Source organism: Tyto alba, unplaced genomic scaffold (assembly GCF_018691265.1).
Source record: "Tyto alba isolate M040663 unplaced genomic scaffold, T.alba_DEE_v4.0 Super-Scaffold_20000042, whole genome shotgun sequence".
NCBI lineage: Eukaryota > Metazoa > Chordata > Aves > Strigiformes > Tytonidae > Tyto > Tyto alba.
Genome location: NW_024881293.1, coordinates 5,321,663 through 5,337,621, shown reverse-complemented (window position 1 = coordinate 5,337,621; position 15,959 = coordinate 5,321,663). Strand labels below are relative to the sequence as shown.

General features: G+C 45.9%; 1 protein-coding gene across 5 annotated transcripts in view; it reads right to left on the bottom strand.

Annotated features, from left to right (window-relative positions):
* SAMD11 (sterile alpha motif domain containing 11) overlaps positions 1–15,959 on the bottom strand; it is a 127,856-nt gene that overhangs the window by 63,114 nt on the left and 48,783 nt on the right. The gene's annotated exons all lie outside the window — the stretch shown is intronic.

Here is a 15,959-nt window from a genome sequence, read left to right as displayed (position 1 = left end):
AAAAGGCACTCAAGCAGAGAGACATCAACAACGGGTGGAACCGTCACCCAGACAGAAGGTGTCTGTTTGGGACAAAATGCCACAGTAATCCACTGACTCATCTGTGGAGTCTGCAGAGAAGCACCTGCAGGCCAACAGCTAAACCGGCCGTGCTATCACTGCTGGCACAGGCTGCCTGAGCAACGAACGTCATCTGGTCTAGCTAATGAGCCACAACCTGTGCTCAAGGAAGGAGAAGTCTATCATAGGGCCTGCCACTGAACTGTCAGATTTGCTAACTGTGGATGTCCCTCGGGATGTATAAATGAATTAGGAGCAAGCCCTTTCAGGGAGGCTGTGGCAACCAGACATGCAGCAATCCTGTGCGACTGACTTCTGGGAACAATAATCTTTTTTTCAGCAACATCTCCACCATAAGCCGCCAACTGGCAGCATCTGAAGCCAGCAGCTATTGCTCCAAAACCCCTTCAGGTCCTGTTTTGCCCCCTGGTCCTCATGCTGACCAGTATTTGGGCCCTCCCTCCAGTCACCTCCCCTCAATCTCAAATGGCCCTGGCAAACTAGTCCCTTACATCTGCTGAAAGCCACCTTCCCCGCCTGGTTCTGGAGCCAGCCCCGCCAGCACATGCAGCGTGCAGTGACTTACAGAGGGGACTAGACAAATGAGGCAGACTCTTGTCCCTTGGGCTCTTGGCCCCTTGGAGTGATGGTAAGCAGAGAGGTGGTGACAAAAGCCTGGGCTGCCCTGGCCCCGCAGAGCACCCGAGTGGAGACGTGCCACCCCTGAGACCCTCGGGAGGTGGCAGCTTCCAGTGACTGTTAACCCAAGCCGGATCCAGACTGGGAGCAATGCCTTTTAAATGTGCTTCATTTAGAGACATTAGCAGCAACTGCATCTTTAACAAGGAGAAGGATGAGGAGACTAATGGATGGAGACAATTAACCAAAATATAAATCAGTGTCGGAGTCTCTGCATCCAGCAGAGGCAGCCAGGCGCCCGCAGGGTCTGGTGATTCTCGCAACACGCAGCTCAAAGTGACTGCAAAGAGTGATTGCAGAGTGGGGGAGGGAGAGGGAAAGGAGAAAATTTGGTCAAAATTTAAATAATTTTCAGTGGTGGCTGCCTCCCTGTTTGCTGCAGCCCTCTCCAAAGTAAGGGAGCAATAGTAACAGTAACCTCACTACAAATGCCATGCCCCATCCATCCTCCTCACAGGGTGAGCCAGAATGAGTCCTGTGTGCCTCCTGGAAATTGCCCATCCTGCTGGCAGACAGGGTTTGCTCTGCCCATGCTCTCAGCTGCAAGATCACATACAGTAACACTTCAGTGCTTGATACCAGGCATAAAAAAGTGCAGGTCACTGTGCAGAGCAGGTATTTCACCTGTGGTGCAGAACCACTCAGCAGTACCCAAAAAAGGCCTGCTCCAGTGGTTAGGATATTTAGCACAAGTTTGAAACTCAAGCTGTCATTTTTCTACTCCAATTTCCTGCCCAGACTTTGCTGGCACGGCAGTTAACCACTATGTGCTGCTGTTCTCCATAGACATGGGGATGCACAGGGGCACTGTGTGAGTGGGAGGCATTAGACACCAAGAGGCAACATGGTACTTCAGGAATAAGAGTCCCAGATATATCTGAGATAAAAAAGGGGGACTGATATTCTCAGTAGACACAAAATTGCATAGATCCAGAAACTGCAAGACAGCTGAGGAAATGGTGAATGAATCTAGCACCAGACCAGACTGGGTAAGTCTTCTCCTAATACTTAATCAAATCAAAGGCAAACTGGCAAAACCCAGTCAAAAATGTATGACTGTCTTTGAAGGGATGCAAAGTGGGAGACTGATGCCAGGTTTGGAAGAGAAGAGAGACTCAGAAGAGTAGCATAGGAGGAAATAAAACTGAAAAATATTTCTTTTTAAATATGTTTCACTGGCTCCCCATCCCCTTAACGATCACACAGTAAGTGCAGGGATTATATTAAATTTTACTGATCAATACAGCTGCCATAAAACTGTCCCGACCCTCTGCCCCTCCCTACAATAAAGAAAAAAGAATCCAATATGCAAAAGCAGGAATGTCAGGGCTTGCAGGGGAAAAGACGCAAGGACATTGATTAAGCCAGGGGAAGTGGAGATCGGCGCAGGTGTGTGCCCACGCAGCCTCACCACAAACCCTCCTATGTCTCTCTGAGGAACACACATGGGGTTTCTTTTCTTTCCTCATTCTCAGCCTGACCGGACGCAAGTCCGGTTCAAGAGTATCTTTTGATGGTACCCCTGGCTCAGGTAACAGATTCACAGACTGTTTACTCTGCAGTGACTTCCTTCTACACACCGTATGCACCCATTCTAGCCAGGCCAAGCCCCTTGCCTGGCCAGGTCAATGCGCCAAGAATGGTAGAGGCTTTGCAGCTCCAGGGCGATCACAACATTGCCAGAACCTGCCAGAAACACAAGTGACTTCTTCTCTGTTGACCTCCTCTCCCCTCTCCTCACCATCTCCCCAAAAGCCAAGTTCCTGGTGTAAGGATCAGAGCAGTGTCACAGCCAGCCTGTTGTCAGAGTCATTTAGCAACAAGCAGACAGTGCGAGTGTGTCGCTCAGGGCTACCCAAACTGGAGCATACGCCCAGGGACAGGACAAGCATGTAAATCAGTCAGTGACTGTGTGAAGGGAATAATGAGCTTTTTATGGAAGCCATTAAAAGGAAAACCCAGATTGGTCTATAAATACTGTTGCATCATTACAGCTCTGAGGAACAACCTTATGTAACAGCACAACTATGTAATGTCAGGACTGGTGTAAAATAACCACTCAAAGGCGCTCGTATTTTTTAGTTAGCATTTTTTTAAACCCAAAACAAAACTAATAACCAATTTCCAGAGAAACAGATGCACTGCAACCCAGTCCTTGGAAAAAAAAAAAATCCACCTTCTGTCTCCCTACTATGCACAGGTAAATCTGGGGCTCGTTAAAAGGACCCTGAAAGACAGATGTGACCTGGGGATTGCTGCCTATTGTGCTGCCACAAGAGAAATACTTGACCACAGCTCCCACATAAAATGCCACCAATATCACTCCTTCTCCCTTAACCTGCAATGTCCAGCCTCTGTGGGCCATTTAATCACAGATTCATTGATTTGAAGCCCCAGAAGGGACCGTTATATCTACCTTGTCTGACCTCCTGCACAGAACCTGTCAGAAAATCACCCTATCGTACTCCTGGTTAATAGTGGCAGCTCAGAGTGAAGAAAATGTGTGACCTGTATCTCTGCCCACCAGGAAGCAAATAGAGACCCTCCATCTCAGAACCCTGACCACAAGGAATTGAATGCTCTGGGAGTAAAATAATCTGTTTATTCCCAAGATCTGATGAATCCTCTCAGCTTCTTCCTCACAAGTATGCAAACCTTCCTACCCAGACAAAAAAAAAAAAAAATCAACACATTTCACAAGATGACCCCTCCAACTACCTGCCACATGTGCAGCACCAAGTCAGTGCAGGATTAACCATCTTCCAGGCCGGCAGAGCTGAGAGTCATCTTGGGATAAGAAATTCTGCAAAATAACTTTCTCCTCAGCATGTCTTGGTTTGCCCTGGCATGGCCTTTGAGTGCCAGAGGTCCTTGAGCAGACAGGCAAGGTCACTGTCTCTGACACTCCCAGGCAGTAAAACTCGGGTCACCGAGTCAGCAGAAACAGAGAAGGGATGTGGATCAGGGAAAGCTGGCAGCTCAGACCGATCAAGGGCTCTCCCCCTCCTCCCTCACTCCTGCTTATCACCTTGCACACAGCTCAAAACATCCAGCAACATCTCCCTAATCACCCAGCGCACAGCCAATACCTTTCCTCTCAGGTCGACGGTGGACAGAACAGCCAGAGCAGGATAAGACCTAAAGCTGGGCACAGGAGGATTTGGGTCAAGGATTTGAAGGCTCTGATCAGGTGACTAATAAAGAAGTGGACGGGGACGGGGGGGTGCAAGGGGGAGCAGCAGAGTTTGTTTCACCGTTAAACAATAGGCAGCATGACCAGCTGACAGCCTGTGTCACTTTTCCATCAGAGATAGGCAGATAAAGCCCCAGGCAAAGAAGCTGGATGCAAGGGAGCATATGTATGTGCAGCTCTGAAAAGCAGAGTGGCTGCCTCCTTCCTCCAGACCTCTCTGTGCCTTTGTGCCTCTCCCCATCCCACTTCTCACACTGCAGGACCTCTCCAGCACAAGCTGGGCAGCCCCAGCTCCTCAGACCTGCCACTTCATGAACTGTGACGTGGCAAACTGATGGGAGGCGAGCTCCCTTGGGATGCACTTTCTGGCTTCCTCTCCTTATTTCCTGAGTTCATCTCTTAACTTCTCTATTTGCTACAAAAACCTAGACCCCCCCATCTACCTGGCGACTGGCATTTGTAGCCAGCAATGTGTTGAACAGCACTTAACAGCGCTTTCATGTGCTCAACCAAGTGCAAACTGGCCCTGTTATTCAGGAATCCAGCTTGGGGCCTGCTGAAGCTAATGGTAAGACTCCCACCTACCTTCACTGCCACAGGAGTAAGCTGTACCCCATTGCAATTTTGCAGTTTAGGCAGAAGACAGAAGCATGATTTACAGTGGGCAAAGCTCAGGGCACAGCTGCCTCTCATTCCTTGGCTTTCTTGGTTATATTTTTATTGCTCAGCCTTTCAGTTGTCTTTTAAAACTTCATCACTGATAACAACCCTCTCAGATACTCTCCTTAGACATCAGTCTTGATAGACAACAATTTACCAGCACCCCACTTCTGCCTCCCGGGTATCTCCACCTTCTGATAAGATGTCACCTATCAGATACAAGCAAAAAGGGGAGAAAAGGGGAAAGGCGAGAGAAAAGAGGGAAGAGGGAGAGGTAAACAAGTTTTACCAACTGGAGGGAGCTGAGAGGCTTGAAAATCCCAACCCCAAGCATGGGCAACAGAGCCCTAAATCTCCCTACAGACTTACCTTGAAAAAAAAAACAAAAAAACAAAAAAGAAAAACCCCAAACTAAACCAAACCAAAACAGTCCTCCTGCAATGTCCGAAGCAAAATGCTCATAAAATTTCATTAATGCTCGTGACAGTTCATAAAAATGATCAGTAGAGCTGGCAACTCCAAAATTAGGTGGAAATAAGTATAAAGATGTTTTTATTATAATCCTACTTTGTCATTCGGCTCTCTGCAAGCCCATAAATAAAAATAATTTGGAACTACATCACATTGATGCTGGACTGGAGATGGGGAACAGATAAAGCAGTGATATGAAGTACAAACCCAGTCTGTCATTACTGGCACCTTATTCTGATAGTCAGTTTTGACATGTGCCCATCCACTAAGGTGCCACAATGACAGCTGGCAAGGGGGATGCCCATGCTAGAGATTTCAGCCTCAGATTTCCCCTCCTGCCTGCAATAATGCAGACAGGGCTTTGGAGTTTCAAAAACTATCAGACGGGCCTAATGCATCCTGAATTCTGCATTTCCACCACAGTTGTAATCTTGGAGCTAAAAAGCTTGCTGAGCAGCAGGATAAAAGAACACAGTGACTTCTGAGAAAAGGAGAAGGGCACAAAGCATTAGACATAATGACAGCCTGAACCCAAATAAGGTAGGGAAAACCTTATACACAGTAATTCACTTTACTGCTCCTCCATCACCAGCAGGATACACCAGCCCTCCAGATGGGACACCTCACCCAGACTTCTAAAAAGTACAGGGATTACAAAAGCATGGTGTAAGCACTGCACAAGACCATCATTGCCAAGGTGCAGATCCTGGGAAGCACCGTCCCCCTGTGATGGTTCCACTGCTGTTCATAGCAGTCTCCTGCTCTTTCTGCCAGCCTCACTGCCCCTGGCCCTCTTCTGAGGCAGGAATCACAAAGACCTTGTGCTACTTTCCTCTCATAAGGACAAAGAATCCAGTACCCCAAGCTGGCAAGAAGCCCAAAGGTGAGTTACCGACCCTTTTCTCCTACCTGCCATTTTTTCTTAGTGCAGATGTGCATTGACTAGTTCCTTGAAAACATCTTTGATTTCTACCTTCTATGCACACACTTGTTGGGCAGCAACCCAACACAAATTCACTAGAGTTCAGAAGGATTTTCCTTAACGGTCCATCTTCATCGGCTCATCTGCCACAACCACTACAAGTACCTGTACATTTTGCCTCTGAACATCCATCAAGCCCACGCTATTGATCACCCTGCCCAAGCGCAGGCTGCAGCTCACTTTGACCACTAATAAAAAAAGTTTCACTACGAGAATAACAAAGACAACCATGACAAGCAGAAATGCAGTTGGAGGGTGACTATTGTGAACCAAGTGCATTTCATGAACACCTGAAACTGCCTCCATTCTGCTCTTCCCCTGCCTCCTCACTGCACAGACCAGTCACCCCCCAGTACTCCCTGCTTCATGGACTCCTGCAGCTCACATTGGAGCCCTCCCTCATCCTCGAGATCCAGTGTCTCTTAATTTTCCTTTCCATCATTCCCCAGAGGCTTAGTGTGTTCCCATGCAAATTTATAAACCCTTCCTCAGTTCCTCAGTTTGTCACTAACACCAGCCTCATCATCCCTGCTTACCCCAAATTTCTCCAAGTTCCTAGGTCTCCCACGCTGGATCTCCAAACTTGTCCCTTAAAAAATACTTCTGAAGCTCTCACACTTGTCCGAATCCAAGTCACACCCAGCCTCACCCTCCAAGCTAAGCAGCTGTTCCTGCTGCACGCATGCAAGTGCAGAGAAGGCCCAAACAATTCCTCTGCCTGCAGCACCAGGAAGCCTGGAGGTCCTGTTTTTTCTCCTGACAGGTTTTTTGGCACGTCTGATTTGCACCAAAATCAACAGGCTTGTCCTGCTGACACTGACAGTGTTCCCTAAAGTTTTGGACTTGTCTAGATGCTGCATTCCAATGTTACTCAGTAACAGACAAATAGAAATGTTTTGCTCAGCCAATAAAAAGAATGTGTCACTGACACGCAGCTGGTGTGCCTAATGGATATAAGGTCTCTTTAAATATCCCAAATTCTCCTCATTTTCTCAATTCATTAAGCCGCCTGCTTTGAACTGATGAAATATTAAAATACCCAGATGAGTGATTTTAGATGGGTGATAGGGTATAAGTTTAGACAATGAACAGTGGGAACTGATCTACAGAAATCACTCACATATCCAATGTACTAAGAACAAGACAGATTTATATTTGAATCCTTTCAATTTCACAGTAGGGTGTGAAAAGGGAGGTCAGAAAACCTCCTCTTCCAGAAACACACCCTTGAAGTCTTGATCCAACATACAATCTGAAAGCAGAAGGACATGATTCTCTTTTTAATCGCTGTATGCAGCTGAATGCGTCAAGAATGCTTCCCCAAAGCCGCAACCAAGCTTCTATGTATCTCAACAGTATACCAAGGTCTTAAGATGCCTTCACATGCTCTGTTTATCCAGAATCCTTTCAGCTGCCCTACAAAAGGTCCATTATACCCCCCCCATGATAGATACACTAGAGATGACAACACACTAGGGATAAATATGAAGAGCATTACTCTGGAGTAAACATTTCCTCCTTTCTTATAGGTATATAACAGCTTTTCTCACCTTATTTGAAATATAATTGTATTTTTCTAGTTTTAAAATGAAAGCTAAAACTAGTTTATCACTTATCTATTCACCTTTACCATTTATCTGAGTCTCTAATACCTAAATGGTGTCCTTTCCCTAACCCATCCCTATAGCCAAATGAAGCTTCCTGAGAATTAATGGAAGAGCAAAAAGAACTGCTGATGAAATAATTATTTCAGATTAAAGAATACTTTTCAGCAAACCAATAGATACTAATTTTCACCTCCCTGTTCATCCATTCTTCCCTGTTTGTTCCAGAATCTGCAAAAACAAGGCCATAGATAAGGTCTTCTTTGGTCTTATCCCTGCAGGAAAGGGAGAAGCAAAAGCTACAGAGGTATCTCTGCTCCACATAGAATCACAGACTGGTTTGGGTTGGAAGGGACCTTAAAGATCACACAGTCCCACCCCCCCTTCCCCAGGCAGGACCCCCTTCCCCCAGCCCAGGGTGCTCCCAGCCCCGTCCAACCTGGCCTTGAACCCTTCCAGGGAGGGGGCAGCCACAGCTGCTCTGGGCACCCTGGGCCAGCGCCTCACCCCCCGCACAGGGGAGAATTTCTTCCTTGTATCTCATCTAAATCTGCCCTCTTTCAGTTTAAACCCATCACCCCTCGTCCTACCCCCACCCCCTGATCCAGAGTCCCTCCCCTCCTCTCCTGTCCCCCCTTTAAGCCCTGGGAGGCCGCTCCAAGGTCTCCCCGGAGCCTTCTCTTCTCCAGGCTGAACCCCCCCAACTCTCTCAGCCCGGCCTCCCAGGGGAGCTGCTCCAGCCCCCCCCAGCATCTTCGTGGCCTCCTCTGGCCCCGCTCGAGCAGCTCCGTGTCCTTCTGCTGTTGGGGGCCCCGAGCTGGCCCCAGCACTGCAGGGGGGTCTCCCCAGAGCGGAGCAGAGGGGCAGAATGACTCCTTGAAAATCCCAGGCTTAATTCACTCACATGGGCGTTGGGGAATGTCCTGCCAGCAGCCCCTGTGGTGCCTGGGGAACACATGCAAATTCTAGAACTAAATTTTATCAGTGCCTTCCAGCAATATGGTGTCAAGAACAAACTTTGTTTCCTGCCAGTATCAGTCTTTTATAGGGTTTAGATCCACAAATAAAAGGAAACTGCATACTCTATAGCATAGAGCCAGAAGTCTGTTCTGTTGCCATTTGAAGTCCCCAAAAACCAGTTGATGGAACGTGAGGCCCATACATAGCATCTCCTCTCATTTTATCTCAATATCTACACTTTCAAACTTCACATGGGTGTTTTGTGGGTGATCAAACTCAAGCAAAGGTTGCTCCTATTTTTCTACAGAACTGGAAGCTTAGCTCCTTAGCTTAACCCTCCCAAATGATCTTCATTCTGACACAGAACGTCCTTGTTAATGTCTACCAACTATGTGGATTTGGTGTGGATTTACTTTACTTTTCTTCTTCCAGTTAAACAAAAGAACACATCCATTTACTTGTTGGGCAACTATTGTCTAAAATCAAACAGGTGTATCACTGTTTGATGAACAAACTGAGTTCACCCATCTAGAAAGTCTTTTTCCTCCAACATTGTCTCCACATAGCCATGCCTTGACTGCCAACAACAGCAGCATTAGCCAAGAGCTTCCTTGTATTTATTGGCTTTGCCTTCAGGAAGCACGTCCTGGTTCACAGCTTTAACAGTTACAAAGGTGAGAGCTCTTTGTATATTCCACCAAGATGAGGATTAAAACATTTCCTTAAACAGTCTACATCCCAAAGCCACAACAGAAATAATCTGGAAGGGCCAAATTCAACCTCATGTTAAGTAAGCGTCCTCCCCATACCAATCCAGAAGTCATGGTTAATATTTTCCATGGTATTTCACTGCGATCTTTTTAAGCTTTCTATAGCATACAGACAAGAGTCAGCTTCACAGTTGTCCTCCAAAGTCATCATGAGTTATGGAAACAGCTCTGCAGGTCTACATACAGTTGGTATCTCATCAGTCTTCTCTGCCCTGACTTAAATCAGATGTGCACAATCTGACTCATTCTGCTTAGTTCAGCTCACAATCAGCTTTTTCAACTGGGGCTACTGCTTCAGCCCTGCCGTCCACTGGTGTCGAGGCAGAAATCAGTGACTGACATGCAAGGGTGAAGGCAGGTTCCCATTTGAAGGCACTCTTTTCCCCCTGCCACTGTCTGATTTTTCTGCTGTAACTTAAAGGTGCTTATCTGACAAATACCAGCTTTTTTAGCAGCAGATACTAAAGACTGCAGGGCGTTAAGGGGTCACATCTAGCTTCCAGCTGCTAAAAACTTCTTGTGACCTTTTAGTACCTACTTCAGATCTCCTAGATTAAAAGGCAAAAGCTTACAAGGATAAATAAATAAATAAATAGACAGCCCAGAAGCCATCCTATATCAATCCTTAAAGGGCAGAGCAGCAGGATGCTCTGGCACTTGATAACGTTACCTGCATCACCCAGCAATACTTTCTGCTGAGTCAGGATCAGCCTTGACATGGTCAAAACCATCTACTTTTCAATCCTCCTTTCCTGCTTTCCTTTTCTCTCCCTGTGTATCTTCCCAAAAAAATGAACTACATCAGTGAATTTCCCTTTAGTTTGCTTCTCCTGTCCTATTCCCCATTATTTCTTCATCTCCTTCTTTCACTTGGCCTGATTCGTTTAATGTCCCCTCTTCCTTCTTGACTAACCTGTTTCATTCCTCCTTAAATACAGTTTTCTTAAAAGTGTGCAGCTGCACCGCATAGACCAAACATGTACAGGTAACAATAGAGTTTAAGCATTGCTGTTTAAACTCAGTTCTGTCTGAGTAAGGATTTATGACAGGGTTAAATCAATGTGGAAAAGCCCGCTAAGTATGTTATAGTCAGATTTAAACATACACATGCACACGGATACACAGGCTCTTCGCCAAATGTCTGTCTGTCTAAAATACATTCTAAAATGGTTCATGCCCATCCAGAAAGGCTGGTTACACACCACTGTAATCTTTGTTTAAACTGTGGTTGCTAAATGCATTTTATTTGCTCTGGGCAAATGATGCTTTTGTTTTCCTCCCATCTCCCTGTGCAGCCTTCATGTGGCATATACCTGGATAAAATTATCCCCTGGTAGGCCCAGTAAGCTTGGAGTGTCCTCTCAAGTGGCTTTTTGTTCATAGAGCAGTGAAGAGACTCTCTTGCATGGTCCTGCCTCTTTCCTTTGTCACTGTTTTATGCCTGTACCAGCAGAGGACTTTGAAGACAGAAATACTGCCTTGGATATTCTGTCAGAGTTTGCTCACCATGCGGCCAAAAGCTAAAGCATGTGGCTGCATGTCAAGGTGCCTCGCTCAGTTCTCTGCTGTGCTCCTTGTCTCTATGTGCAGCTTTAACCAAATCACACACCATCTTCTTTCCTACCAGTCAGGCCATCTTTAACAAGGACAACAGTAAACAACTCTTGACTTCCTTGGGAATGGGGATGGCTTAATTGCACTGACAGTGTCTTGAAATTCTCTGGTGGGCAAAATGTTTATTCCACCCTGAGCTGCATCACTGCATGGTATTAACATGCATGGCCTCTTATCTATTTCTCGCTCACCTCTCTGCCGTTCCCTCAAGACATCAAGTGGCAACAAATAGAAGGAAAATCCTTTTCCTCCCTGGAACTCCTTTTTATTCCACAATTTATTTTCATGAGATGCCTCAGCCTCAGAAAGGCAATCCTGCCTGTGGTGCTGAGCAACTGTGACTCCCACTGAAATCAAAGGGAGTGGAGAGTAGGCATCTTGTGGCAGAGACCAGGCTTTAACCTTGTGTTTACTATTTCAAAATTTCACAGACTTGTCTTGAAATAAAAGAAGTGCATCATTTACTGAACAACTTTAACACATTTCAGCAAATTATTCCAGGAACAGCATGTCTATACAAGGGAATTCTACCTTAAAAAAGCAATTTTAAAGGAAGACCAGCTGTAAACAAAAACTCAAACCTGTATTAACTTCAAAGCACCTGGCAAGACAAGGAGAGATCCTAATCTCCCCTCTCAGGACAATTCCCCTATCTCAAGCTTTTGGTTCTTTGCATATAGAATGATTTGTACCCAATTAAATGTCTTTTTACCCAGGGCAATGCAGACAGCAATTCTAAGGTGGCTATATCCAGTGAATCCAAGTATCCTCTGACAACTTGGAAAGGAAGATCAAAGCCAAACATGACAAAGAGGCGGGTAAATTAAGATGGCAGGTCTCAGACCTGCTTGATTTAAACCAGCCTGGTGACTGTGTGTATTCATGCAGGTGTGGTGCATCATAATGATTTCCCAGCACCGGTTTGGGGTGACCTGTGTAACTCCCACGTGCTGAATTATGCAGGTCACTGAGAACAAAGGTCAGCTAAACCTTTGTGCTACCCCATGATGTATTTTAGCTATGCCAGATGTTTTGCAGAACTGTGTGGCAATTTAGGTCACTTAAATCATACAACCTTTTTCTGTACCGACACATGAACGCACAAATTACTTTCTTTGCCATACAGCATAACACATGTTGTTTTCTTCTGAACTAACTGGATGGGCACAATTTTTGATAGTTGGACTAACCGCTTAATCTGCATAAGCAAAACTTCTGTTCCCAGGTGGAACTACCGATGCTTCTGCCAGGAGAGACAAACTGAAGGGAACAGTTAAGCTGAGGAAGCCCAAGAAGTGTACTTGCTGACATAAAAATCAGATCATTATTTTATTCTATGCATTGCAAACTCAGAAAATTTTTCTTTTTAAGATAGGGATTCTAATTTCCAAAGATGCTTGCATCCTTAGTTGCCATTGTGCAGTATCGTTATTCACATGCCACTTAATTAAGGCTTGTGTCAGCACTTCCATTACAAACTTCTGCCTTTTAGGAGTTTATAACTCAGCCATAAAGCTCTGCTCTAGGCTGAAACTTATCATGAAAGGGTCTGCCTGGAAGGAATCCATTCTTTTGTATTTTAGAGTCCCAAAAACTTATAGCAACAAACCAGTGATTTTATTCTAAAGGCTGCCATACAAAAAACTTCAGCTGTTTTTTATAGAAGTGCTGGGTGAGATGTGCCTTCTAGACTGGCTTCTAGATGCTCACTGAGCAGAGTCAGGTTTTGTATTCTTAACACTGTAAATTTTAGGAGTTATGGGGTTTTATGCTTGAGGGCCAAAGTCTGTGCTTACTTAAATACCAGTGAACCCCTCTGCCCTCACTCGTTCCCTAATGGAGCAGGAGTGTCCTGGGTTGAGTGAGTGGTGGAGTTTTTTGGTGGCAGGGGAGGGGGCTATCGGGGCGGCCCCCTGTGAGAAGCTTCTCAAAGCTCCCCCAGCTCCACGTCAGCTCCACTTCTGTTTGGGAAATTGAGCCCATCAGCTGCGCCTCTGCGATAACGTATTTAAGAAGGGACGTGGTGACGGGCAGTGGGACTGGTGAGGAGGAGTTGCTGCAGCTGCGTGAACACCAAGGTCAGTGGAGGAACAGAGGAAGAAAGGAGGGGGGAGGTGTGCCGGAGCAGAGACCCCCCTGTATCCTGTGGGGAGACGGCAGGGCATCCCCCCCTGCCACCCATGGAGATCTACGGTGGAGCAGACATTGATTTATGGGCTGTGGCTCCTGCTCTGATGATCAAGGTTCTGTGCCCGAAGAAGGCCGGGGTCTCATGGGAAAAGGCAGCCCCGCTGCTGTAATTCAGCGCTGGGAGGATTGCAGCATGCGGGGGAGTCCCACGCCGAGCAGCTCGGGAAGGGCTGCAGCCGTGGGAGGGAATCCAGTCGGAGGAAGTTAGTGACCCATGACGGAGCAGTGTGGGGAACGCTGCGGCCCGTGGGAGGAATTCAATGTCGGAGAAAGTTTGTGGAGGACTGTCTCCTGTGAGAGGGGGACCATGCTGGAGCAGGGGGAAGAAGTTCCAGAAGCTCCCCCCACTGAAGATGCAGAAAGTGGCAGCGCTGACTGCACCCCCCATTCCCTGCCCCTGCGCCACTGGGGGAGGAGGTAGAGATATCGGGAGCAGAGCTGAGCCCAGGAAGAAGGGAGGGGTGGGGGGAAGGTGTTCTCAAGATGTGGCAATGCTTCTCACTGTCCTGCTCTGTTATGTGTTGTTAGTGTCTGTAATAAATGTATGTTCTTTTTTTTCTTCCCCTAATGAGTCTACCTTTTGCTCATGACCATAAAGGGGAATTTTCTCCCCATCCCAGTCCTATCTCAGACCCCAAGCCTGGCTCTCTGTCCCTTCTCATTGCCAGAGGGGAAGGGAGAGAGAGCTGCTGCATTGTGGTTGGCTGCCAATCAGGCCCAAACCTCGACAAGGAGTCAGTACAGATTCCCCACCCTTCACTCCCCGCTGCCTCCAAAGAGCCTCATGGGGATGCCAAGACTTAATTCATACCCCAGTACTCAATGAAATGTTGATGGACGTGGCTCTCCAGGTGCAGTTTAGGCTATAACCTTCACACACCATGTTGCCAACAGAACTGTCCAAGTTGTCCTCAGGCTGGGGGAAGGGGGGAGTGGGTATGTGTGAATGGGTTAAAATGAGAGAGACTGACTGTCCTGCACTTCTCTGGCGCCCACTTTCATCCTTGTTCGATGGGGTTTTTTTGGGAGCACACAGAACAGGCAGAACTTGTTAGCACTGCATTTGAAGGGCATGTGATGGAGATGCAAGTAATTTCTAATACTCTCTGCTCCTGTCACTGATGCTTACGTTTGCAAAACATCCTGAGGCTTGCAGATATAACAGAACTGCCCACATCAGCCACAAGACTGATAGGTACGTCTCCCTGAAGCTCTTAAACACTGTTCTCTTAGGAAAACATTACATTTGCTGCATCGAGTCTTATACACGTTAAGTCTTGTCACAAAAGTCATCAGATAAAATTATTTGCACTCCCTTTTCCAGACAATCTGATCTCTACAGAGTATGAATCGTTTCTTAAATGTTTGCGAAGTGTCCAGCATGCAGTGGGCACTTCCACTAGTAGCAGTAATAATATTTTCCTACTGTTTTTAAATCTCTGACTGAACAGGAAATTTACACAAAGCATCAGAAACTACTTTTAGAAAGGCAAAAAAAGTTATTAGTGGGCTGCTATTTGCAAGCAGATCCAATGGACCAGATCTTGATTTCTACAGTACCCACATATGTATGAAGCACACACAGAACCAGATTCTGGGCTGTTCTGCACCCTATCTACCTCCTTCTCTTCTCTGTTCTCCAAGACATTTCACAGCTGCACAGATTAATTTTCCTTGTTCTAGAAAACAAGCAGTACCTGCCAGGCTCAACTATTCCACTCGTGTGGCAATTCAATATAAGAGAGAAATTTCAAAATTCCAGTTTTCTTTTTCTAAAGCAGATGTAAATTTCTGCAGCTATATTCTTAAAGGATTAGAAAAGTTTATTTATACTAGCAACATATAAAGAAAATGCACTATGCTCAGGGTATCAACTGACCCACAAGTCACAAAGAAATATTCATGTTTGTAACTGGATATCTTCAATTTATGAATTCCCACCTTCTTAGGGCATCTGATACTGCAGGAAACCAGACTTTAAAACCAATATACCAGACTGGTTTGCCAATCCATCTCCTCCAGTAATTCAGATTTCTATGTCATTTCTTTTATTTATGCTTTTTAAAACACTTGTCATATTTTGAATGTCAACTTTTTTCTGAGCTGACTTGTAAATATTCTTGCACTGCACTTCTGCAGCTGTAGTTCAACCCAATCATGCTTCACGTTGCAAAATGCAGAGTCTATTGGCTGCATCACTTCATACTTTCAACACTGCAGTTGGATGCCTGCATGCCTAAGTTTTTGCAAGATCAGGGTGCCTCAGTGGTATCCTATTATCTAAAGCATCTGTCATCCAGTGATTTTTGTCATATGCAGTCACAGGCCCACCTTTTAAGGTAGGGCTGTTTTAAGTTGGCTAAGCACAACACTGCAAGTCCTGAGCAATTCAGAGCATCAGTCAGTTTGGCCTTCAATAAGCCTTTTGTGCAAAGAATTACTTTTGCAAATGAGATGCAGACTCCCATGTCTCTCATGTCAGGAAACAGATCTGGGCCACCCCAACCTTGCGTTCTTCCAAAAAGGGACCAGAATAAACACATCAAAACCAATAATGGGCTTTCTTTACAAGTCTAATCAATTCTCTCTTCTAACATAAAAGAGACTGTTTCCCCCATAGACAACTTTCCCAAAAATAAAAACAAAAGAAAGAATATGTGGTAAGGGGGGAAAGAGGAACAAAGGAGGAAGAAAAAAAGCCACAACACTGACAGTTAGAAATATTCATTTACATCTAACAGCATCCATATGCCAGT